This window comes from Podarcis filfolensis (assembly GCF_964270895.1).
Source record: "Podarcis filfolensis genome assembly, chromosome: 1".
In the NCBI taxonomy this organism is placed as follows: domain Eukaryota; kingdom Metazoa; phylum Chordata; class Lepidosauria; order Squamata; family Lacertidae; genus Podarcis; species Podarcis filfolensis.
In genome coordinates this window covers 95,634,321-95,659,881 of record NC_139604.1, presented here as the reverse complement: position 1 = coordinate 95,659,881, position 25,561 = coordinate 95,634,321, and the positions used below count along the sequence as shown (strand labels likewise).

Sequence of the window (25,561 nt, the reverse complement as noted above, 5' to 3'; positions counted from 1 at the left end):
CCACCAAAGCAAAGAACTCCCCCCCCCCGAAGGCAGGAGGAGGGGGAAGAAGATTTTAAAAGTGTTTCCCTGCCAATTTAAAAGAATTGGATTAAGTATCGCTGCTCTTTAACCTGGGATCGGACTGCCGGAGAAAAGGAACCGGCTAAGGACTGTTGCTATAAGAAGCTAAAAAAATATCTCAAATTGACTTTGGTTACTTCCAATTTGAAACACTGTTTCTGTGGCATTACAAAGTTACTTACAGGACACTATTGACTGGGATCCCCTTGAAAAAGGAAAGAAAAATTGAAAGGGACTAGGAAACTTTTATTCCTTCTTTTTTGAAGAGTGTGGGATTACTTTGAGAAGTATAGAACTGACTCTACGCCCCCTAGAGGACCTACAAATTGTTTCAGCAACAAGTGGAGTTTAAAATTTGAGAACTTTGTTTGTGAGTTTCAAAGTCTGGGAATGACCTTGACTAAAAGACTTTGTTATGGCAGATGGTAAAGAGAAAGGGGAGTTACAAGAAACAACCTTGAGATCTGGCAGACAATACAAAATTGACACTTACATGCAAAGAAGGGCTTCTGTAACAGGAGCCTCTGGAACTATAGTGGCTGCAAAGCCAAAAGCGAAAGCAATGTCTACAGAAGAATCATTTGCCAAGGTATTGGAGAAGATAAATGACTCTTTGGAGGAACTAAAAAAGCAAGGTGCGGAGACTAAATTGCAAGTTGCTGAAACTAAAGTACAAGTTGCTGAAACAAATAAAAAAATTGAAGAAATCTCTGGGAAAATTGACCTAAATACTAAAAGTATAACTGACCTAGGGAATAAAGTGAACTCAAATGCAGAAGCAATTGGGAAATTATTGGAAGATTCATCTACAACACGAAAGATAGCCGAGGAAGCTAAGGAAATTGCAACTGCTGCGGAGGAAAAATTTCCACCAGTTTACAAGAAATTGGATGAATATGAACTGGCACTCTCTATGCAGGATATGCAACGCAAGGAGAGGAACCTGAGGATCAGACTTGTGCCGGAAAAGGAAGGAGAGAACTTGGTGGATGATTTGACAAAAGAATTTTCTGACTTTTGGAAGCAGGAGCTGAAGAAAGAAGATTTTAAGATAGAAAGTGCATTCAGATTGGGAATAAGACAGAAGAGAAATCGACCCAGAGATTGTCTTATTACCTTAAGATCAAAGGAGGAGCGAGATAAAATATTGAACCTGCACTACCAAACAACCCTTCGAATTGAAGACTTTTTTATTGAGATCTTTAAAGACATCCCTAAGAGTATCTTGGACGCAAGAGGACATTATAAAGACCTGGTGACACTGCTGAAGAAGAACTACATACCATTCAGGTGGGAATTTCCCCAAGGCTTGTCTTTTAAATATAAGGGAAAGAAGAGAAGAATAAAGACTGTAAGTGATAAAGACAAGTTCTTGGGAGAACACGAAGAAGACCTACAGAAAGAGACATTTCCAGGACAAGGGCATCCATCACTGGACACGAACACGGTACCACCGACAGACGAGGAACAAAAACAGGGAGCTGTAGGAGGAAGGAGTAAATAATCCCATCATGGCTCTGCAACTTCTAACCTGGAATTGTAATGGCTTAAATATTCCCAGGAAGAGAAAAAATATATTTCATGCCTTAAAGAAAGACCAATTGGACTTGATTTGCCTACAAGAGACCCACGTGACAAGAGCACACAGAAAATTATTAATAAATAAAAGACTGGGACAGGAATTTATATCTTCAGACAGAGTAAAAAAGAGAGGAGTGGTGATCTATGCAAAAGAAAAATTGCAACCGAAACAAATTTTTAAAGATGATCAAGGAAGATATTTGGCAATTGAAATTCAATCTCAAGGAGAGAAGTATTTGATAGTGGGAATCTATGCACCAAACGAAGGGAAAGCTGAATTTTTTAAGAAGTTGCATGAAATTTTGATGGACCATATGGATTACAACTTAATTTTGATGGGAGATATGAATGGAGTGGTTTCAACAAATATGGACAAGGCACAAAGACAGGTAATAACAAAAGATGGAAGACTACCAAAGACTTTTTTTGAAATGACTGACAATATGGACTTGATTGATATTTGGAGAACAAAACACCCATTAGAAAGAGAGGGAACCTTCTTTTCTGAAGCCAAAATGACATGGACAAGGATTGACCAAATCTGGGTGACTAGCAGTATGGCTCCGAATATAAAAAAAGTAGAAATCTGCCCAAAAACTTTCTCCGACCATAATGCTGTAAAGATGGTGACGAGGCAAACAACAACTGGTTCCTTCAGATGGAGAATGAATGACACCTTATTTAGAGACGAGGAGATCTGTAAGAAGGCCCAAAAAACTTTGAAAGACTATTTTGAAATCAACTTAAGGTCTGAAGTAGAAAAAAGAATAGTATGGGACGCAAGCAAAGCCGTGATGAGAGGGTTTCTGATTCAGCAAAATACTTTAAAGAAGAGAAAGCAAAATGAGAAAAAGGAGAGAATTTTGGAAAAGATAAAAGAAGGGGAAAAACAATTAAGATCGAAGCCAAAATCCCAAGAGATTCTAAGAGAAATCAAATTTCATCAAACACAATATATGGAACTGATGAATCAAGAATTAGAGTGGAGAATTAAACAAATGAGACAAAAGACTTTTGAATCTGCTGATAAATGTGGCAAGTTACTGGCTTGGCAAATAAAGAAGAGACAAAAACTCAACACGGTAACAAATATAGAAGTGGAAGGAAAAAACATAAGCAACCCAGCGGAAATTAGGAATTGTTTTCAGAACTACTTTAGACAACTTTACACACAAGGGCCGCAAAAAGAAATGGACATACAACAGTTCCTCGAGGAAAATGGGCTGAAAAAGGTTTCGCATGAAAGTAAGATAATATTGAACCAGGAGATATCAGCACAAGAAATAGAAGATGCCATTCAAGGCATGACGCTGGGCAAATCCCCTGGACCGGATGGACTGACTTCCAAATATTACAAAGTTTTGAAGGAAGGGTTGATACAACCTTTGAAGGAAGTCTGCAATGAGATTATGGAAGGGAAAAGGGCACCCGATACGTGGAGAGAGGCCTACATTACACTTATACCAAAGACAGAGACTGAAAAGACCCAACTTAAAAACTACCGACCCATCTCGTTATTGAATGTGGATTACAAAATCTTTGCTGATATTTTGGCAAAAAGACTGAAGAGAGTTTTGATGGAGGAGATTCACGGGGACCAAGCGGGCTTTCTCCCAAAAAGGCACTTGTCGAACAATGTAAGGAATATAATTGACATTTTGGAAAAGCTGGAAGTGAACATAAACACTAAAGCTGTTTTGATATTTGTGGATGCCGAGAAAGCCTTTGACAACATTTCTTGGAGTTTTATGTTGAAGAACCTCCGGGGGATGGGGGTAGGCCAAGGGTTTGAAAATGGTATAGGTGCAATATACTCTGAACAGAAAGCCAAACTAATTGTAAATAATGTGGTTACAGAAGAGTTCAAGATTGAAAAAGGGACACGTCAGGGGTGCCCTATCTCCCCATTACTTTTTATATCGGTCCTGGAGGTTTTGCTTAATATGATTAGGAGGGACCAGTTGGTTAAAGGGATTCAGGTCGGAGCTAAACAATATAAACTGAGAGCATTTGCAGATGACTTAGTACTTACATTGCAAGAGCCAGAAGCTAGCACGAAAAGAGTTTTGGAAATAATTCAAGAGTTTGGTCAAATGGCAGGATTTAAATTGAATAAGTCTAAGACAAAGGTTTTGGAGAAAAATTTGACACAGATAGAAAAGGAAAGGTTCCAGAATGAGACAGGGTTGACTGTGGTTAAAAAAGTGAAATATTTGGGTATAAATATGACAGCTAAAAATGTGAATTTGTTTAAAGATAATTATGAAAAAACTTGGAGAGAAGTGAAAAAAGATTTGGAGATTTGGTCCAACTTGAAGCTTTCCTTGTTAGGCCGTATTGCAGCTATAAAGATGAATGTATTGCCAAGAATGTTGTTTTTGTTCCAAGCATTGCAAATAATTGATAAAATGGATTGTTTCAAGAGGTGGCAAAAAGACATATCTAAATTTGTCTGGCAGGGCAAAAAGCCCAGAATTAAATTTAAGATACTAACGGATTCAAAGGAAAGAGGGGGGTTTGCCCTGCCAGACTTTAAACTTTACTATGAAGCGGCAGCTTTCTGCTGGCTGAAAGAATGGCTACTTCTTGAAAACACAGACATTTTGGATTTGGAAGGTTTTAATAACATTTTTGGGTGGCATGCATATTTGTGGTACGACAAGGTTAAAGCACATAAAAGTTTTAAAAATCATATTGTCAGAAAAGCACTACTAAATGTCTGGGACAGATATAAAGACTTGCTGGAAAATAAAACTCCAAGGTGGCTGTCGCCAATGGAAGCTAAGGCAGTTAAAAAGTTAAATATGGAGTCCAAGTGGCCAAGATACTGGGAAATTTTGGAAAAGGAAGGGGACAAATTGAGATTGCAGAGTTTCGAGAAATTAAAAGGGAAGGTGAGAGATTGGTTCCACTACCATCAAATTAATGAAGCGTTTAAACTGGACAGTAAAATTGGCTTCCAGGTGGAAAAATCAAAATTGGAGACAGAACTGTTAGAACCCAGTACTAAGAATTTGTCCAAAATGTACAATTTGCTGCTGAAATGGAATACACAAGATGAAACGGTTAAATCGGTCATGATTAAATGGGCTCAGGACATTGGTCATAATATTTTGTTTGCTGATTGGGAAAAGTTGTGGACCACCGGGATAAAATTTACGGCATGTAATGCCTTAAGAGAAAACATTATGAAAATGATATATAGGTGGTACATAACCCCAGTCAAGCTTGCAAAGATTTACCATGTGCCTGACAATAAATGTTGGAAATGTAAAGAAATTGAAGGTACATTTTTTCATCTTTGGTGGACCTGCCCGAAGATTAAGGCATTCTGGGAAATGATCTATAATGAACTTAAAAAGGTATTTAAATATACTTTCCCCAAGAAACCAGAGGCCTTTCTCTTGGGTATTGTCGGCCAAGGGGTGTTAAAGACGGATATAACTTTCTTTATGTATGCTACAACAGCAGCTAGAATACTCATTGCGAAGTACTGGAAGACGCAAGAACTACCCACACTGGAAGAATGGCAGATGAAGGTGATAGACTATATGGGCTTGGCAGAAATGACGAGCAGAATCCGAAACCAGGGAAGAGAAGCAGCGCAAGAAGAATGGAAAAAATTCAAGGACTATTTAAAGAAATATCATAAAGTTAATGAAAGTTAGAATGATGTTGGACTGGAAAGTAAATGGTTACTATTAGCAATGGTTAAGACAAGGAAAATAAGGAAGAATAGTCTAAATTTAAATTAAAATAAGGGAAGATTTGCTGAACAATCGATAAGAATTTGGAATACAGAAAGGGGAAGCATGAGGAAGTCGGGGAAGATAGGACATGAAATTAGGATATGAAATGATACATGTTTTTTGTTTTGTTTTTGTTTTTGTATGTTTATGTTTGTTGTATTGTGTTTATATGGAAAAATAAAAATATTTAAAAAAAAAAAAATATATTTTCTATCACACTTTTAAATAATTGAAGTCTAAGGGCAGGGGCTGTCCTACTACAGATTTCTGGAAGTCACTCTGGAAGTCCTTTTGGGTAAAGAGCATGGTAAAAACACTTTGAATAAATAAACAACTATTGACAAGACACAGTATTTCTGGATCTGCCCCACAGTATACTACAGTTACTGTACTGAAACACGTAAGTGTCTAATTTGGAAAAGAGTCAAAAAGTTAAAATGTGATGGTTGTAGCAAAGATGTCCCATTAGTACAATGACTTCCGCCTGCAAAACGGGACTTCCTCTTCCTCTCCTCTCTCTGTGTGCCCCCCAAATCTGCTACAGAGGGCTGTGGGAACCTCCAAAATAAATTGGGGGCATGTAGGCACATGGAGAGATGAGAATTTTCCCTGCACAGGTGGGCATCCTTGTGCTAACAGGATGACTTCATTGGATACAACCTAGAGATTTCTATTCTTTCACTATTTCCTTATATAAAGATAAACTTTATCTTTCCATCCAGTTCCTTTGATCCCTTTAAATGAATTTGCCAATACTTCTAAGTATTTCCAAAGTAGTGGAAGCTCTGTATCTTTCTTCTTCTTGATCTATAACTTACGTTTCAGCAGGATAATTGTACAAGCCTAATCCAACTCACACCAGTATTCAAAACTACACTATCTAAACCACTGTATCAGCATACTAAAAAGCAAAATAATTATTCAGTAAGCATAGCCATTCTCAAAGACAGGAAAAGCTCTCTCCTCGATGAGCAAACAAGCAAAAAAAGGGGGGGCGAGAAACTCATACTGTAATTAAAATGTCAACTGACAGTTTCTAAATCTGCATTGACTAAAACCTGGAAGCTTGGATAAGATATTTTCTCAGATGTCAACAATGAATTTAGACAAGATTACAGAAAAAACTCCCTCCAGTTCGCATGGACCTCATTGCCTTTAGGCTATGCTGAATGTGCAATGCCAAACACAGCATTCTCCATCAATCACAGGTGAGAACGACTAGAGGCAACATTTGCAAACTCTCAAAGCTTCCAAGTAGGAAAGAGCAGGTTTTGAATGAAGATTTAATTATTATTTCTACCATACTATAATTTTGATTTTCTCTCTCTCTCTCTCTCTCTCTCTCTCTCTCTCTCTCTCTCTCTCTTTCTCTTTCTCTCCCCCCAGTGCTCTTGCAAAATTATATTCAACTTATCTGTAGTCTCTACACAGTTCTTGAGTACACACTGCTTACAATAACGAGAAAACACTTCACACTAAAATGAGGCAAGGTCAACTCTACATAGCACAGAGGAGCCAACATTTGTACTTCCAGCCTGATTAAACAAGAATGCTGAAGTACACTGCCCGTCAAGCATATTGTATTCAAGGGTAGGGAAATCGAGAATGTGAACAAGCCTGAACATCTAAATTTCGGGTGTTTTGAACGCAAAAATATTTACACAAAAATTCTTTATTTTTTAACTTTGTAATTTCCTTCTGAATATTTAATAAAGAAACCCATAAATATAAAAAGATGAGGAGGCAGTATTTTCTGAGCATTTTTGTGTCGAATATAACTCTGCTACTCTAGTGTGAAATAATGCTAAATGGGCTGTGGCTGTATTAAAAATGGTTGTGTGTATGACAGAGACGAAGTTCAGGAAAGGTGGAGACTGATATTTTTTATTTTTTGGAGAGCACAGCATCGGAAGGGAGCTGAGCAGAGTGGAGGAGGGTGGGACACAAGTTGAAGACTTGTAAGCAGAAACTTTCAATTTTCTCTTCTTATATATGAAGGCGGTGTAAGTGCACAAGCCCAGTGCATTCTGAACAAGTCTACAGAAATGCATTCAATATATTAAAACATCCCAATTGTTTTAAATCTTCCATATATTTAATAGTAGTACATAAGTATTAATTTTAGTGGAAATCCACCCAAAAAATGAGGCAGGGAGGGACTCTATTTAGCCAGGATCCAAGCAAGTGGAAAGGAGATCCACTGAGCATGAAGAGTCATTCCCAGCTACCACCGCCTGCATCCCCCACTCCACTTCAGACACTGTTCCAGAAAATCTGCAACTTTCACAAGTAGCAATTTGGGAGAAAGGGTGCAAGCCTGCAAGGAGCTGCAACAGGAAAGGGGGTCAGAAAAGTCCTACTACATGCAAAGAACGCCAGGCACATGTCCTCTGGATTCTGCCTGTTATTTTTAATCACTGCTCCAAATAACAATTGACTATTGAACTAATAGTCAAATTAGGATCTCAAAGTCAAATTAGCAACATGTAAAGTGGTTCAGTATAATTTCATAATTGAACCTTGCTCTTATTTCAGACACTGAATACATATTAGCACTCTGCTATACTTCTCATGCAAATAACTTATGCATATTTATCTGTGAAGTCATTTTAATCCATTTGACTATTGATAAGCATAGATATATTCGGTCTTCAGATGTTCTATCAGTTTTCATGCTTAAAATCACAAAGCAAAGAGGCAATATAAAAGTAGTTAATGTCTTGCATGTATGCAAAAGCATGGTTGCTAAGCAACCAATAGATAACAAGCCTGAGAGAGAGAAGGGAAGTATGTTTGCAGTTCCAATTGACTTTCCCTTACAAAAGGGAAAATCTTGGTTGAAGGCTCAAAAAGAGTTCACAGAGACTCATTTCACAGCTTATTTTACTGTGGTCATGACAAGGCCACCCAGTATTTCGCTATTTCTATTTTAACTGAATTTAATAATTCTACTTCTGTAAAGGAAGGCATCCTAAATTGGGTTACTCCTCCCATGTGCAGTTGTGGAGCTTTGAACCTATGCTTCATCCGCCAACTTGAGACCCAGGCTGCTTCTTTGCACCATGTCCTCCCTTGGAATTGTCAGTTAAGATGGGAGGGTGTTGGCCTGCAAGCAGTACAATGGTGCTCAGCTGTGGAAACATGCTGCTTTCACATGTGGCTAGCAGGCAATTCCCACTTCTAAGAAAGAGCACAACACTGTGGACATAGGTGGGGCAGTTCCCAGACCACATGCCCAGGGGCAAAAGAACCTTGAGGAGGGGAAGCCGTGGGAGACACCAGTAATTGCAAAAAATGGCAAGGAGACATTTGGCAGTACAACAAGTCTGCCAGGAAGGGAGGCCACTCTGGATCAGAAATGGGGAAACACATTATAGGAAATTAAGACCCACTGAAGGGCAATTGGTGGTGGGGTGTTGCTATCTAACCCCGTCAAACTGGATAATCTACCCAGGGGTCCAGGAGTGGTTCAAACAGATTGTGCATTGAAAAATTGTGATAAGGGGAAGAATCAATGCCCCCTCTTTCTGATCTAAGTTTTTGACTCAGATTGCCATTCCCCCTCCCCTACAGCAGCTTCTTGTGAAATTAAAATGGCGTTCAGCTTCCAGGCTAGTGTCCTGGAGTGCCACACACAAGGTGATCACACATCAAAAATTTGGGAAGCAATAGAAATGAAGAGTTTCACCAAACATACACCTCGAAAAACCCTAAAAAGGTACTACCCATCGCCATCACTATCGCATAGTTTCCACTTCCCTCTTTGAAATTATCTTGAATTTCAAAATGTAAACAGGATGATCCATAATCCAACAGATAATGTGTTAGTCGCGAAAAAGAGGGCACACTATACAAACATTGACATGCTAATTCTTTGATAACTGCAACATCAAGTGTAGACTTCCTGCGTAAGTTAGCCATCAGACCAAATAGCACAGACAGAAATCTTCTATTACATCATCTCAAGCACAAAACATTCAAGCTGCAAAAAATCAAGTAACACATACGTGTGTGTACATGAACCGACATCAAATCTTCCATAATAATAGTAGAACACAAACTCAAGAAATAACATTAATATAGATACTAAGTTCAACACCAGTTCAGTTTTTCTGTAACATATACAACCCCCACTGGTTTTCCATTGTGATGTTGATATTTGATTGTTTGTGTTTTTAAAAATGTTTGTGTTTTTAATGCAATAGTAGGGGAAAGTTTATAAACATATATAGCCAGGAAAAGTGTTTGTTAGTTAGAAAGTGATTTACAGCTCATATGCTGAAAATATTAGAAAGTCTACAATGGTGACTAATTAAAGAAGACCCAGAATGAGTTCTGTTTATTTCTAATAAAAGTATTTACTGTGCTGTAATTGAAATAAAAGCATACTGTAATTACAGAGTCATGGTAATTAATTTTATTTTATTTGATCACTATTGTATTTGAACTTTTCATTATAGTTCTTGGAGACAATTTACATCACGTTTACTACATTACATATTATTATTAACAGGAAGAAACATTTAATAAAAGGATGGCAATGCAGAAAGAACTAAAAATAAATACCAAAGGATGAATACTGTGATGGTAAGATTACTATATTATTTTCTAGAAAACTATTCACATATGATTTCCAGTTTAAATGAAAGAATATAAGAAAAGAATGTGTGGCGGCATATGCCAAGCAGCATTCTTTGTATCCTGGGATCCTTCAGGAGGAAGGATTGGATATAAATGTAAGGAATAAGTAAATTTAATGTAAATATGCAGATGAAGACAACCAAGTATATTTGACACAACACATCATTTTAAAGTTTCAGAGAGATTAAACTAACTCTATTAATTGTTTGCCAAACAGATTTTTCAGATGATAAAACTGAAGAATTATCTTCTGTTCCATCTGCCAACTTTCTAGGGTAGAGGACATAATTTATTTATTTAGAAAAATGTTATAAATCAATCTGAGGGCTCTTTAAGAGGTTACATAATAAAATTATCAAAGAAATACATACAAAAATAGTGAAACCCCAAATATATATAAATACATAACTATATAAAATAATTATCAATAAAGAGATAAAATCAGCACAGGTTTTAGGAACAATATGTAAGTAAATTTGTCTGCTCTCATATCAGATCCCAAGAGAGATCGGGGTAGTAAAAAGACTCAAATGTTGCAATCTAATGTGCCATGTTCTACTGTAATGCCTTTCCCACTACTTTACAGCAATTAATTTTCTTTGGATGAGAGGGCACAATACATTTATAAGCTCAGTTGTGATAATAACCACTCATCTGTGGTTAATGGAAACAGGAAACTAAAGCTTCCTATCTCCTCCTTTTGGCTGCACTGAAATAGAAGGAAAAAGAAACCGCTCACTGTGGCTCATTCTTGTCATGCTAAACTGTGGTTCATCATGACATCTGAATGTGGCCATGGTGTCTTTATAACCCTCAAACAAAGTGCAGTGGAAACAAATACAGCTAATCCTGCAAACACTTGCCACAGCGCAGCACAAGATGTTTGCTTCCATCAATTTACAGCTTAATACTCTCCCTTCCCTGTCTCTGATTTCCTGTTAGTTTTAAGTGTAAAACTAGCGCCAAACTATTTCTTGGCCTCTTCTCCTAGCACCACTGGATGTTACATTCTGAAGACAAGGAGAGAGATTTCTAGCTGTCAGGAAACTATCCCAGTCATTAAAGAACATCAGTTATTTTGTTTGTCTGTGGACACTTGTTAGATGACCACTCACAGTGCTTAAGATAGGCAAGTTTACATCAATATTTATAATGTCTCTCCCTCTGAGGTCCCCAAATGAAGAGATAAGACTGGATAACCATGGAGTGGTTATCCATGGTTCTCAGTCTATGCAGAGATACAAAAGTGAACGCATACTAGAAACAATACCAGAGTTTCAGTGGCCCAGTTTGTGCAGAATGCTAAGCCAAACCATTGGAGCAAATGTGTGGACTCCTGGAGAGGAGATCACAGTTGCTTTCCTCCCTCCAGACACTGAGCTAACCATAGCTTGGCTTGGTGCACCATCCAAATCCACGCTTGTGGTTTACCTCCCTCCAGACAAACCACAATTTGAAACCAATGTTTGTCATATGGCTTGCAGCTTGTGGTTTGTCAGGAGAGCTAAACCAGAAGCTCAAGTCTGGGTAACATTCAAGTCAAAATCATGACTTAGCTCAGGACAGTGCAGTGAAGTGCAGCAACAAAACAAATGGGGAGGAGAAAAGCTGCCACAATCTCCTCTTCAGGGACTTTAACAGCCATAGTTTGGCTCAGTGGTAAATGTAAACAAGGGTAATATCTTTATACTGAGATCATTATTTGAGTTACCTGAGAGAGAGGCAGCAAAGAATGGATCCTCATTCTGAAAGCTGAGGAGACCAAACTTGAGGCAGTAATCAAACCTGCAAGCAGCCAAAATGTAGCAAAAAATCTAAATCTGTTCTGTCAATTTTCATTAACTAGCCACTTGTTCTACTTACGCCCTTTAATGGGGGCAGCAGAGATACGTGACAGGCAGCTTTCCACCCATGGCCTAAGAATGACTTAGGAATTTCGTTCTGCTTCCTTACCCCCCACCCAACCACTAAGAAAGCTCAGCTGAAAACCAAGACAGCGCAGGATACTGACCTCTCTAGATTCTTTAGAGCAGGCATGTCCAAAGTCCGGCCCAGGGGCCTAGTCTGGCCCACCGGTTGGTTTAATCTGGCCCCTGTGGCAGTTTATTTCCTGGGCTAAAATCCCCAAAGAAGGTCAACAGCTTTGGTCAGCCCTCACACATGTTCACTTCATCAGATCTGGCCCTCTTTGAGAAATGTTTGGACACCCCTGCTTTAGGGTATTATTCAACCCTATTTCCCTGATCAAGAAATGGGCAGACTTATGCACCAACTAAAGAGTTGTGCTGTATAACAGTCTCACTGGTATGACTATCTTTAAGAAAGGAACTGGACACTACAAGAATAAGGTTTGAGGGACAAGTGGCCTGATGGAAAGGGGGCATTCTTAGGTCCAGCTTTCTCTTACCAAAAGGAATGAAGGCAATTTTGGGGAAAGCTAAGTCACACAGAGCTAAAGAACTACAATAAGAATGGCATTTTGTTAAGTAGTACAGAACATCTTTATGAAGCAATTTGCAATAGGGGGAGCTATCCACAGAGCACACAATGGCTTCATAAATGTTTTAAAAACGAGGCACTATCTTGCAAAAGTGAGCAAAGGGATCTGAAAATGAATTATTCAATTACAAGGCTCAGTCACATCCTTTAGGTAGAATAAATGTGTCAAAGTGTCCCCTCGATTCCCAAAAGCACAAAAAGGATGAAAAAAATACTAACCAAGGAAAAATATACTCTACAGTTAATAACCATCCACTCCTGTTATAAATGTTAATCAATACTTTCAGTATTTACCTTAACTCAGCTCCTAATATTCACCTTGTTTCCACCAGTAGCAGAGCTTTAAGAACATAAGAGGTGCCTGCTGGATCATTAAGTTCATTTTGTCCAGCAATAATACTGTTTCTTTTCAATCTTCATAACCAATAGTCCAAAAACTCCAGCAGCTGTAGTTCTCCCCAGTACTTCGGGGGGGGGCGTTTACTGGGTTGTTTTTATTATTTTTATTATGCATTTTGTGTTTTTATATTGTGATTTAATCCTGTCAACCGCCCTAAGACCTGCAGGTATAAGGCAGTATACAAATTTAATAATTTATAAGGAAGTGGTTGGGCTAATGATAGATAACTACAATAAAATCACACCAGAACTTCATCACCTGCACTGGCTTCTTAGTCAATTTCTGGAATCAATTCAAAATACTGGTTCTAAGCTTTAAAACCCTAAATGGCTTGGGCCAGTCTACTTACAGGAACATCTTTTGCCATATACACCTATTAACCTTAAGTTGCATCCAATGTTGGAGACGACCCATTACAATTAAGACTTAGGTCCTTTCATTTCAATGGTACTCCAAGCATGGCTTAGCTGGATACAGTCCCTCTAAATTATTTAGGTGAGGGGATATTTAATTGTAGTGGCGGTGTTTTCATTTTTATTATGCTATTTTGTTGTTTGTCACCTTGAGATCCCTTGGAAGGGATGAGATATAAATTTGATAACCAAAAGATTTCTGCCTGGGCATTAAGATTCATCAGACACTTTGCCAGGTTCCCACACCTACTGTGATGAGGCAGGGAATGGGGCTTTTCAGTGGAGGCAACACATCTAGGGAATGCCTTCCCCAGAGATACCTGCCTGACATCTACATTAATGCCCTTAAGGCACCAAGACCTTCTTATTCACCCAGGTCTTTTAATAGATTTCAAACCTTATTACCAGAAGCCTTGTGGACTTTATGCTTATGCTAAACATTTAGCTGCTGTTCCCCACTGTTGGGAGCTTTTATATTGCTCAGAATTTGTATTCTTATTTCATAAGAGTAAGAATTTCATTCTTATTTTATGAGAATTGTGTGAGGCTTTTGACTTTAAGATGCTGTGAACCACCAGGTGTGTGCAGATGGATAGATAGACAAAGCATACAAATACATAAAATAATCCTTAAACGAGACCTGTATCACACAACTTCTGGAAAACCACTGGAAGATTCAGTTCAAAACAAGTTCTTCAGGAAGCAATATCTCAGAGGACACTCACAGAATTAAATAAGGCCTCAGCTAGGACCAACAGACTGCAAGGTTTTACAGACTGAACTAGGTAGACCAAGAGGCACAAGGCATCCAGACAAACTAATGGAAAAGTGGATATATTTATTTGCTCAGGATTTTTCTGAATAATACATGAGTGCCTTATCATAGGCAACCAGGCAACAATGATGTATTTTTAAGCAACAATTGTGTGAAGAGCCTTTACCTAGTAAATAAAATCAGATCTTTCAAAATACTTTACATGACAATTTTATCTGAGGGAATATCCTAGTCCCCAGTTATAATGGAAAAAGGCTCAGTCCCTCAGTTATGTTTTTTGTGGGGAAAGGCGGGGTCATAGTATTACACATAGTATACTATAGGTTACGCAAGGCAAATATTTTTGGTAACTGTCCCTGAATTCCTCCATTTTATTGTTTCATGTCTTTCTCGGTCTCATTACCTCATCCTTCCTGCCTTTCTCGCTCTCTTTCCTTCTTTCTGTTATTTTCCCTTCCTGTCTATTCTTCCTGCTTTTTAATTCAGTAACTACAGTACAGGTTTTTTTCGGGGGGGGGGGTAGTTGTTTGTGCAATGTTGGGGAAAACTTTGAATAAATCCTATTTTAAGATAATATATCTCAGCAAAATTTTCTAAATATTCTCAAAAAAAACTAAGTAGCTGGTTTGCTTCAAAAGTTACCAAAGCCCCAGTGAAGCAAGAATACTTCCTAATAAAGCAATATAGAACTACTTGAACATACATACATCAATATAAGCCCCTGGAAGTATTAACCTTCTTTAAATTTGATTAAGTGTACTTACCTTTCAGCAATTTATGCTAGTTATGAAAAAAGAAGAGCGAGAAAAAACATTCTAGTATATGAATAAAGGTTGGATAACTCGAAGGAAAATATCTCAGAAATACAAACATCACAGCACCTCCTGTTTACTGTCAAGAAGCCTGAATAGCTGTCATTTGAAAGCTCCTTTAACTAATTTTAAAATTAATGAGCCTTTAATGGCCCACATGACACCATCATTCTACCAAATGTTATATGCTAAATCCTTCCAAAAATGTGAAATAGTCCATTATAAACCCCAAGGTTTCCCTGTAACACTATTAATAGTTGTTCAATACATTCCCTGCCCTGGCTGAATCCTGAAGGACAAACTGTTCCTTTCAGCATGGTTTGTGAATTGTGGCAAACGCTGTCCAATATTTTCAGTCTTATTTTTGCATCTAAACCAACCTTTTTTTCCACTGCTAGAAGCAAATCTGCAAACGAGATAGTTCTTTGGTTCAGCGGAAGAAACTTTGTTATAGCAGTCTGCCCCCGCTTGGGCTACCTTCAAAATAGATTATACAACAAGGTGTTTATATAGATAAGAGCATCTCTTAAAATGGTAAAAGATCAACGTCAGTTTTAATTAGCAAAACAAAAAGCTCTTCTGTTCTCCTGAACAGAAACAAATCAGAATAATAACAATTTTTCATTGCTGGAAGGAATATTTAAGAGTTACCTTTTCCTTCCAATAAGTAGCTCAAAATGGTTCACACGGTATATGCTTCATATAATAAAACAAAATGATATAAATGTAATACCTTCAACTATAAACCTTATAAAAACAAAACAAAATTGCAGTTTCATGATCCATTATGTTGTATAGTTATTGTGGGGAAACTCATGTGTGCAACAGCTACAGCTACAGCTACCGGGGAGAGAATATTTGACAGGAATTCCTAGAATTTTCCTGATTATCAGTATATTTAGCTTGAGCTCCAGTCTTCTGACTCTTTGCAATGGCACCACACTCATTTCTCTGAGCACATGCATAGTGTTTTTTAAATACAGTCCGGCACTTATGGTTTAAACTTTTTTTTTAGCTGGATTCGTTTATTTTGTTTTTATAAGGCAGCTGAGATTAGACAGCCCACACCCCATCTCCCTCTTGAACTTCAGGTGCCTGACAAAGACCTTTCCTTTCCAACTGACATTTTAAGGAACTTTTCTGTTTTTATGATTAATTGTAATTGATTCTATCCATAGTATGATGTTCATAGTATGATGCTTCAAGACTTCACTAATTAAGTGGTATATAAATACCATAAATGAATAAATGAGTGAATGTCCCTAGAACCTCAACCATACCTAGTGCAAGTTGTTGTTGTTTAGTCGTTTAGTCGTGTCCGACTCTTCGTGACCCCATGGACCAGAGCACGCCAGGCACTCCTGTCTTCCACTGCCTCCGGCAGTTTGGTCTTAATACTGACTTAAGTCAGTAGAGACCCTTATTTAGTATTCACCACGACTGGACCTAACGGTCAGGGGTACCTTTACCTTTTTTTAATCAAGGGACAGTAACAAAGGGGCATCCCTCCAGCAAGCATCTACCACCAGTAACACGGATAAATCAAAATTTGCATTTCCTGGGAAACATCTTTACCTTTCCTCCCAAGGGACTCCTCAGTCCCTTGCCTGTGACTGATTACAAAGAAAACAAAGTAATTCTTAATATGACTGGCTACTCAAATTTTTTTGAAACAGTCACCCAGGTCTTCAAGAGGTGCATGGAAGTCAAAAGCAGGAATGCTTGCTGAACCTCTGCTGGAAGAGTGTTCCACGGCATGGGACTGGTGACACTAAATGCCCAATTCCTAATTGAAGCCAGTCTGGCATCTGTAACATGGGAGACAACGAACAGTGCTTTTTGGCACCTCCTTAAAATTGTTTTTCTTTAAGCAACCCTATCAAGATATGAAGATGTTACATGTGTTTTATTCCTTTCCAGCACTTGCTGATTTTAATAAACTTCTGAATATTTTAAAAAGCCTTATTTTTTATCAATAATTTTAATGTTTGTTTTTAGAGGGGGTTTTTGTAAACCACTTAGAGGCTTTCTTACAATCAAGTGGTATTAAGTCAGCTTTCAAGTAGGAGTTAAATCCTGCAGTTTGGCTGAGGGTGCTTGCTCTCTGCTGGGAACAGTCACAAGTTGCCAACACAGAATTGAACCCTGCCCATCTTCCCACACCAGCTGATTGACAGCTGGGTGTGGCTTGAAAAATGGGCATGCAGTGCAAACTGGACCACTGGGTGGGCCAATATTGGCTTGCAGACCACAGTTTCCCCAGCCCACCTTAAGACCATGTGATGATGTACCCTAGATCCCTTTCTAACATAGACAAGAGTAGCAGTCAGGCATATGAAAGTCACGTAGCAACTGACAGGGAGATTAGAAAATTTGTGACGGCATAAATTGTAGCACTCTTTAAAAACAGGATTTTGTAATTCTCTTGAACAAACACAATTCACTTTGAAATGGATGATAAATACCTTTAAAGATCATTGTTCTGTACCATTCTATTATACTCTAATTCTAAAGGCAAGAATTATATTAACTGTGAATACAATTCTTCCATTAATTAAAACTCTCATTCATTCTTTAAAGAGCAACAGAAGATCAGAAATATTTTTCCTTTGTTCAAAATGAGAATTCAGATCTAGCCTTTTGGATTTGGGATGGGATAATAAATTGCTAGTACATGAATAGTTTTTAAAAAAAACAAAACACAAACTCACCAACTCCTGTAATTATGCAGTTCTACACCATCACTTCCACATGAACCCAGAATAAAAATCTATACTCTACAGATCATTTTTTAAATAAGATAAAACTGTATTTGTTCTTGAAAGGCAATATGAATATTTGTTGTGCAAATCTTCAAATAAACCATCTTTTTCCACATTATGGTAATTTCTTTTCCACATTTTTTATTTAAACTTTTCCAGCTTAGACATTCCACCTTGTCTGACAGAAGAGACTCCAGGGAATTTATAAAAATTTAATTGCAAGCATAAGAATATAAAGTAATCATACTGCAAAAGTTCAGATTGAATAAGATTTTCAAGCATTTCTCAAGCCTTGACGCTTAGGAAAGACACAATCACAGAATGATGGAACATACATTTTTCATATAGAATAGTTTAGATTCATACAAGTGTCAGATAGCAGGCAATGTGAAAGAAGTCTGCCCGAGACTCTGGACAGCCACTGCCAGTCAATGTAGACAATACAGTGGTACCTCGGGTTAAGTACTTAATTCGTTCCAGAGATCTGTTCTTAACCTGAAACTGTTCTTAACCTGAAGCACCACTTTAGCTAATGGGGCCTTCTGCTGCCGCCGCGCCGCCGCAGCACGATTTCTGTTCTCATCCTGAAGCAAAGTTCTTAACCCAAGGTAATATTTCTGGGTTAGCAAGAGTCTGTAACCTGAAGCATATGTAACCTGAAGCATATGTAACCCGAAGTACCACTGTACTACATTAGATAGCCAACTATTTTGGCTGGTATAAGGCACTTTCTTATGTACCTAGATTCCTAAGAACTGGTTAGCCTTTTTAGTTTGCCTTAGATATTTCTGAACCCCATCAAAATTTTAAATAAAGGTGCCACATATTGAGTGCAGTTTGGTCTTTCCAGTTTGGTTTTTTTTTTTACTTCTTAAGGAACTACCCGTATTTTCCTTTCCTGATGAGCCCCTATTATGCACAATCACATTCTATGTGAACGGTCCTGTTTTCTCTGCCATACTAGTCAACATAGACCACCCACTTCATTATTTGAATGAACAGTGTACCTTGTCACTTGGAGGGCATGGGTATAAATGATAAATTCCTAAAATACACATATTCCATAACAGCAGTACAGAAAAAACCTTAACTACAAGCAGGAAATTCTGTGGTACAATCAAGTTGTTATGGCAACTAGAACAATCAGAGAAAAGGACATAGAACATGCATAGTTGTAATCCTGCCAACAACATAATCCTGTTATTAAAATTCATTAAAGGACTGACATTCATACCACTGATCTTTAAAAAAATGTTAAAGTGACATCATAGCTAGAATCTCAAATAGTGATGGTGAATCCTCCCCCAAGTTTAATTCAGAATGGCCTTGACTAATCTACATTATTTTTCCAAAACTCAGAATCCAGTGTTTTGGAGCCCATTCTGAAGTTTAGACTCTGCTATTCTCCCAAAGATGTACACGATGGAACCTAAACTACTAGCCATGGTGGTCATGTGCTACCACCATTGCTGGGTTCAGTATGTCTCTTAATACCAGCTCCTGGAAATCACAAGTGGAGGGAGGGCTAGTGCACTCATGTCCTGCTTGAGGGTTCCCCATAAGCACCTGCTTCTTCACAGTAAGAACAGCATGCTGGATCCAACCACCACAAGACCCTGAGCCTTGCCCAACCAAACACTTTTCTTCCCTTGAAACTTACTAAGCAATCTCAAGCAAAATTTCTGCAAGGCCTACATTACTCTTAGTATCTAGAACACTGAAATGGCAGCACCACAGTGCCAGGAAACCTGGGACATGCCGCTTCCAGACCACCAGAAAGCTTAAGAACAATTGTCAAGCACAATGGTATATACACACCCAGAGCTCCATGTGGCTTGTTGCCATCACCAGCTAGGTTTTAGGGGTTAGGAGGGCAGGGATGGTGGTAGGCAGTCCTGGTTCCAAGGTGAACATCATCATCATAATTTATGTGTTTCCCCAGCCACTCACATTATGAGCCATGCCCAACGTTTCATCCAGTTTGTGCTTGGCTTGCATTGGCATAAAGATTCCTCAAGTTCACCTTTAGGAGCTTTCCAATTTCAAATGTTGGCAATATCACTAATCCGAATTCCTTAACTTCTTTTTTTCTGCAGTTTATAATACATGGTATATATGGAATCTGGTTACAAAATAAAAGCCAATTTTATCTACCTCCTTTTCAGAAGCTCCTAACACAACTGGCTCCTCAAAGCCACAAAGGTGTAGTTTGCCAATATGGTGGTGGGAAGCTAGATTCAGCCGGTGGGCCAGATTCTTACCATCCCACGTGGGTTAACTTTGACAAGTAGGCAAAGCCACACACCTACCAATCACCTGACACCATTATGACATTAGGTGCCAACTTCAAAGGAGCTCACGGCAACCACCAATCAGCTGATTAAAGTCTGACTGCAGGGAGTTTGAATTCAAACCAGAAAAGGACAAAGCGGGGCAGGTCACTAACAGCACCTAGCAGCTGAACTACAGAGTTCCCAATGGAGAACTCCCTTACGCAGTCTCTCAGTGAGGCCTGCTCCCAGCAACCATCAGTGAGCCCTACTTGCAAAGGAATAATTAGGAGTTCACTTTTAGCTGCTGGTGGTACTTTTGGAGTAGCATCCTTTGCAATTGCACACCCAACACCTGACATCCCATATTCTAAAAGCAGCATATGAAAGATGTGTGCACACCTTCTCACCCAGTCAACTGCCATCTAGAAGATAAGAGAGCTACCTGGAGGTCTCTTTTATGACAGTCTCACTCTGCTCCAGCCCAAATACTGTAAAATCCCTCTCTCATGAAGAAAGAGCAGCTGAGTAGTGTCAGTGTACCCTTGTCTGCAAGCTGCAGAGGAAGATATGGCGCTCCGCTACACATTTGAAGTTGCCTGCAGCTAAATGTATTTGGTTGGTGGGTTCTAAATAGTTCCACTTCGCAAGTTACATTAACTATACAATCAGAAGTAACAAGAAACACTTAGAAGGATGGTGGCCCTTCATAATTGAATCGGCTGTAGGGGAATTTCATTTTTATTTTTTTTACTTAATGTATGTCGCTATTGCTACTTCTCCAGTCTGTTTTGCTTTACTCCATGCTTCTTTCCATTTTGCAAAGCAAAGTTCTTGTTCACTATTATCACAGATTATTCTTCCAATTTTAAAAAGAGGTATGGATGCTTCAAACACAAAATTATATTATAAATTTTTTTAAGGAATGCTTGATTTTTTCACAAAAGAACCAAGCTTAAACAATCTTACCTTAATGTCTAATTAAAAATAAAACAAAAGTATTGTGCTAAAAAGGATACATACATCTTTACAAACATTTACTGATTCTCTTTAGACACAACTAATATAATGTGCAAGAGACTAAAGTGACTGATCAAATTACAGCTTTAAAGACAGATTTAATTTAGTTGAATGATAATCACATATTCAGTTCACAGAGTAGAACTATTCCAACTGAAATAATGAATAATTACCATACAGAAGCAATACCCCCCCAAAAAACACCACAGAACAAAGACTAACAAAAAAAGCGAGAAGCTTATTCTATTCATTTTAGCTGCAACTATTCACAAAGACAAAAGAACTAAAACATTTTATTCAAGCAGCAATGAATCTCAACAAAATATATATCATACAGAAACATGCCACCTGCCCCATTCGGCATCCCTTCATGTCACATCAAAATTTAAAATACACTATCTGTTACAAACACAACAAAAATTACTGGTAACTCATAATTATAATACCATTTTCAGGATATATTTTTAAGGTGCGTCGGAAAAAGGAAAAAATTAAAATGACTTCTACAACTTTCCTGTTTCCTTTTTTTGAAATTCATTCCAATAATTTTTTTTCAATCATAAGCCCAAACTTTACTATGCATTTTAAGTCACAAAATCAATTTTTCTGGTGCCAAGAACACTTGCCCCTTGAAGACTGGCCTCTAAGTGATGCCAGCAACTGAATCTCCTAAATAGACCCTTCTGTGTAAGGTCTATGAGCAAGACACAGCCTTCTGCCAGCTTAAAGAGAAGGTAATTTAGGAAGTTAGTAGTGGAAACTGTTGTGTGGCTCATTCCAACTAATCTCAGCCTAACTTACCTTACAGGGTTGTTGTGGGGATAAAACGAGAGGGGAGAAAAAGTGTATGTCGCCACCATGATCTACTTTAAGGAAAGATGAAATAGAAATCAAATAAATAAATAAATAAATAAAATATTTGCTTTCCTGACAGTTCTTTCACTCAGCCATATGAAAGGCACAGTTCAGCCATCAGAAAAGGGCAGGTTCAGGTTAGGCCGAACATGTGTTCGAGTCACCCCACAGAAACAAGTAAACTTGGTTCTTAAGTACTGGCAGTCTTAAAGAACCAAATACATTTCCTAGCTCTGAATGTTTTCTTAAGTTTTCTTAATCATGTTTCCTCCATGATTTCCCCAAGATCAGTGTGTGTGTGCATACACACACCTCTGCAGATATCTGTGTGAACTCTGCGAGCTCAGACAGGGTGTTTGCCAAAATAACCCAGTTTTCACATGGGTTTATTTTCATGAGGGTACACAATTAAACGCAGTATCATAAACACAGGCGAAACACACATTGCCTACTCTGGCTCCAAGTTTCTGCCTTTGATTATGACTCCTGAAACCTATCAACTGGAAAGATGCAGGACAGAGTTAAATCAACAGTGATCATTAACTATGAACTAACCAACCAAAGGAGATGAGCTGGTTAAAAAACAGCACTGCGACAAAATGATGAATTACTTATAAACACCAGGGATATGATAACCCTTATATTTTCGTTGTTTTTCTCACCTCTTCCCAAGCAATGATTTTCCCTATTCATAGTGTGCGATAGGAAAGATTAATAAAATAAAGTGTCTCATACATTTTTAAAAATGATATAACTAGTCTTTTAATAGGGATGCTCAAACCTAACTTTGAAGTAACTTGTCTCTAATATATATATATGAATAAAAAACACAGGGGCGTTTTATGCATGCATTAAGCAGGAAGGGCTCAACACATGCTAACCTCAAAAGAGCACTATTCACGTGGTAGTAAAATGGCAATGTCTCATTTTAAAATTAAACCAAACAAGTATTCATGGGCTAGAAATCTATTTCAATTGGGGAGGGGGAGACTGAAATGACATATTTACTTGACAATCCCAAGCATCAATAACAAAAATCAGTGGATTAACTTCCAATTAAACATGGTTAAGGATCTTTTTTAAGGTACATATTCTGAAATAAACCAATTACTTCATTTTTAAAAAATCTATTTTAATTGCAAATTTTCAGTAGCTCCTCTTCTCAGATCCACTTTAATACCTGCTAGCTACAAAAAAAAAAGTCAGACTTGAATAAAAATGGCACTCCAATACTTGCATTAAAATCACTGTCCATTTCACTAATAATAGGAGGTTTTCTGGTGTGGCAAGCCATTCAAACAGGGCGGACCTATCAAACCTTATTGCATCATTTGATTTTTCTTCCTACCAATAGACATTGCTGTCCATCAGAAGAAATAATTAGTGTATTATGTATGGAAACGTCATCCTATCAGTTCAGTGCCTGACTTGAATAGCTCATATAAGCAACTCATTGATGCCATGCATGCTCACTGTCTTCAGATATGACACAACACTACACCCTTTGGGAGTTTCTCCCCTGTTCGCAAGCAGCATTTCACATCTGTGTTTGACAGAAGGAGAGAAGAGCACGCTGTTCAACAGCCACTACCAAAAGCAGGCTATGCAGGTGAAAAGTTAAGGCAAAACCTGGAGTCCAGTTACCCTGCCCTTCAACGCAACGTACAGCACTGCCATATACCGGATTTTCTGGAACAGAGAGAAGTTTTCAGTATTGGAATTCACATGACAAAAGCAAATGGGATTTACTGAATGCCGAAGCCTTCAATTAACGTTTGATAAATAATGAACATCTGAATTAACCAGAATTGATGTGTTTGCCTCTATTGTTTGAGAAGATGCAAAGTCCACCACTCTTTTTCTTAGCCTCTTAAGAGAAGAATTCAAAGTACTATTTAGAGAGCGAACCCAAGGATTTGGAATAACTGGGAGTAAACTGGAAGCAAGCAGCAACAAAATGAAGCAGCACCAGCAAATGAGACAGACACAGTAGAGAAAAAGAAACGTGAAAGCTAGTGTGCAGAATGCATTTCTAATACAGAAAGCTTCCTACCTGGAGAGTGTATCTCAGTATTTGGAGACACAGAATCCAGAACCTGTCTTCAGTCATCTGCTAGGTAAGTTTTTATTTTTTTAATTAAGAAATCTAGCTTTTCCAGTAAGAAGAAGATTGCTCTGATTTTGTGCCTACAGTATCAGTGAATTTCAGTTGTGTTTTCATTCACACCAAGGCTGAATTTTAAACCTTTAAAGGTATATTGTCCTGGACTGTACAAATAACTGCTTTTATGTGTTATATTTCCCAAATTACCTTATTATATACTCTTCTCACTCGATTTGCCTATAATTGTTTGCCAAGATTCAAATTGCTCTCGATTGCTGTTTATCTGAAAGCTGGGAAATGTAGAAATAACAGCCAAATCTATAAAACCACACCACAGTTACTATTTACAAAGTAATATTTACTGCACTTCAATATTTAATGAAAGCTATTAAAGCAAAGAATTTAACACAATGGTAACATCAAATTTTAAAGGCATAATTTATTACAGTCAAACCCATGCTTAAAATACACCAAGAAAAGAGACCAAAAGTGTCAATTATAGTTAGCTGTGAAACTATAGTAACTGATGTAAAAGCACTGTGTTAAAAAATGAAGGCTTAGCATACAGTTTAAATGCAAGTTGAGGATAAGAGTTCAGCAGCATTGCAAATGAGGTCTGAGCATATGCATTTTAATTCAAATTAGAATATAAAATGATCAAACCAAAAGAGGTGGATAGTGAAAGAGCACTGCTAAAATGGATTTATGTGGTGCATTGCACATCACTTCGTGATTTAAATCTAGAACACAGATACTAGAATTCATTAGTTCAAAGACTAGGGCTGTTAGCCTATAATGGTTCTTGGTGAAGGTGTATATGATGACAAGTCTCCACGATCTTCATCTCTTCAAAAGCTGCTCAGTAAAACATTTGACAACTACTTAATACAAACTATAAAATAATAAAAATACACACTCTCTCTTAATTTTAAAGGAAACCCATTATATATTTTAATTATACGGCCTGTCTCTACTTCTTCTCTTTTATTTGTTTCTTTGCAATAATCCAGTTTATTCTGATCTCTTTTCTTCACATTTCTCACATACTCAAAGACTTATAGAAGCTCACAATGCAAACTTGACAGCTAACCTGAGGAGGAATGCCCAGATTGGGAGAGAGCTCTTGTACCATCAGGTGCCAAAGATTCTACCAAAATGCTGAGCTTGAGTCACTTTTAGGGATTAATCCTCTTTATATTCTTTCTAGCACTTCCTCTGTAACTATGAAGTCCCTTCTGTCGACCTCTGTTACTCCTATAATAACAGAGAGAAATTTCTAGTTTGCATTCCTGTTCCAGATTTTTAACAATGATCTTAGTTTGAAGGACACAATGTTTTTGCTTGCCTACTGTACTTTCAGGTGTTTGTTTTAAGAGTTCTCCTCAGTACAACTAACATTCTCTGTCGCCCAGGGTTCTGTGGCAGCAGAAAAAACATAGCTGATGCAAATGTGAGACAATCATTTACAAATCTGGGGCTCTTAATACAATGGTGAAAGTGAACATGAGAAGCTGCCTTACACTGGGGTCTATGTAGCTCAGTAGTCCCTACACTGACTTGCAGGAGCTCTCCGGGCTTTTGTATTTCCACACTCAACCTGGAGATGCTAGGGATTGA

General features: G+C 38.0%; 2 protein-coding genes and 1 long non-coding RNA gene across 4 annotated transcripts in view; 1 reads left to right on the top strand and 2 right to left on the bottom strand.

The window, feature by feature from the left end:
• The window catches only part of LOC310767021, a 962,895-nt gene that overhangs the window by 504,042 nt on the left and 433,292 nt on the right, over nucleotides 1-25,561 (bottom strand). The gene's annotated exons all lie outside the window — the stretch shown is intronic.
• Nucleotides 1-25,561, bottom strand: part of AVEN (apoptosis and caspase activation inhibitor) — a 111,813-nt gene that overhangs the window by 35,033 nt on the left and 51,219 nt on the right. The gene's annotated exons all lie outside the window — the stretch shown is intronic.
• CHRM5 (cholinergic receptor muscarinic 5) overlaps nucleotides 23,133-25,561 on the top strand; it is a 60,749-nt gene continuing 58,320 nt past the window's right edge. For both annotated transcript variants that reach the window (XM_083615533.1, XM_083615532.1), the window contains exon 1: nucleotides 23,133-23,957. The gene's annotated coding sequence lies outside the window, so the exon portion shown is untranslated. The remainder of the gene's footprint in view (nucleotides 23,958-25,561) is intronic.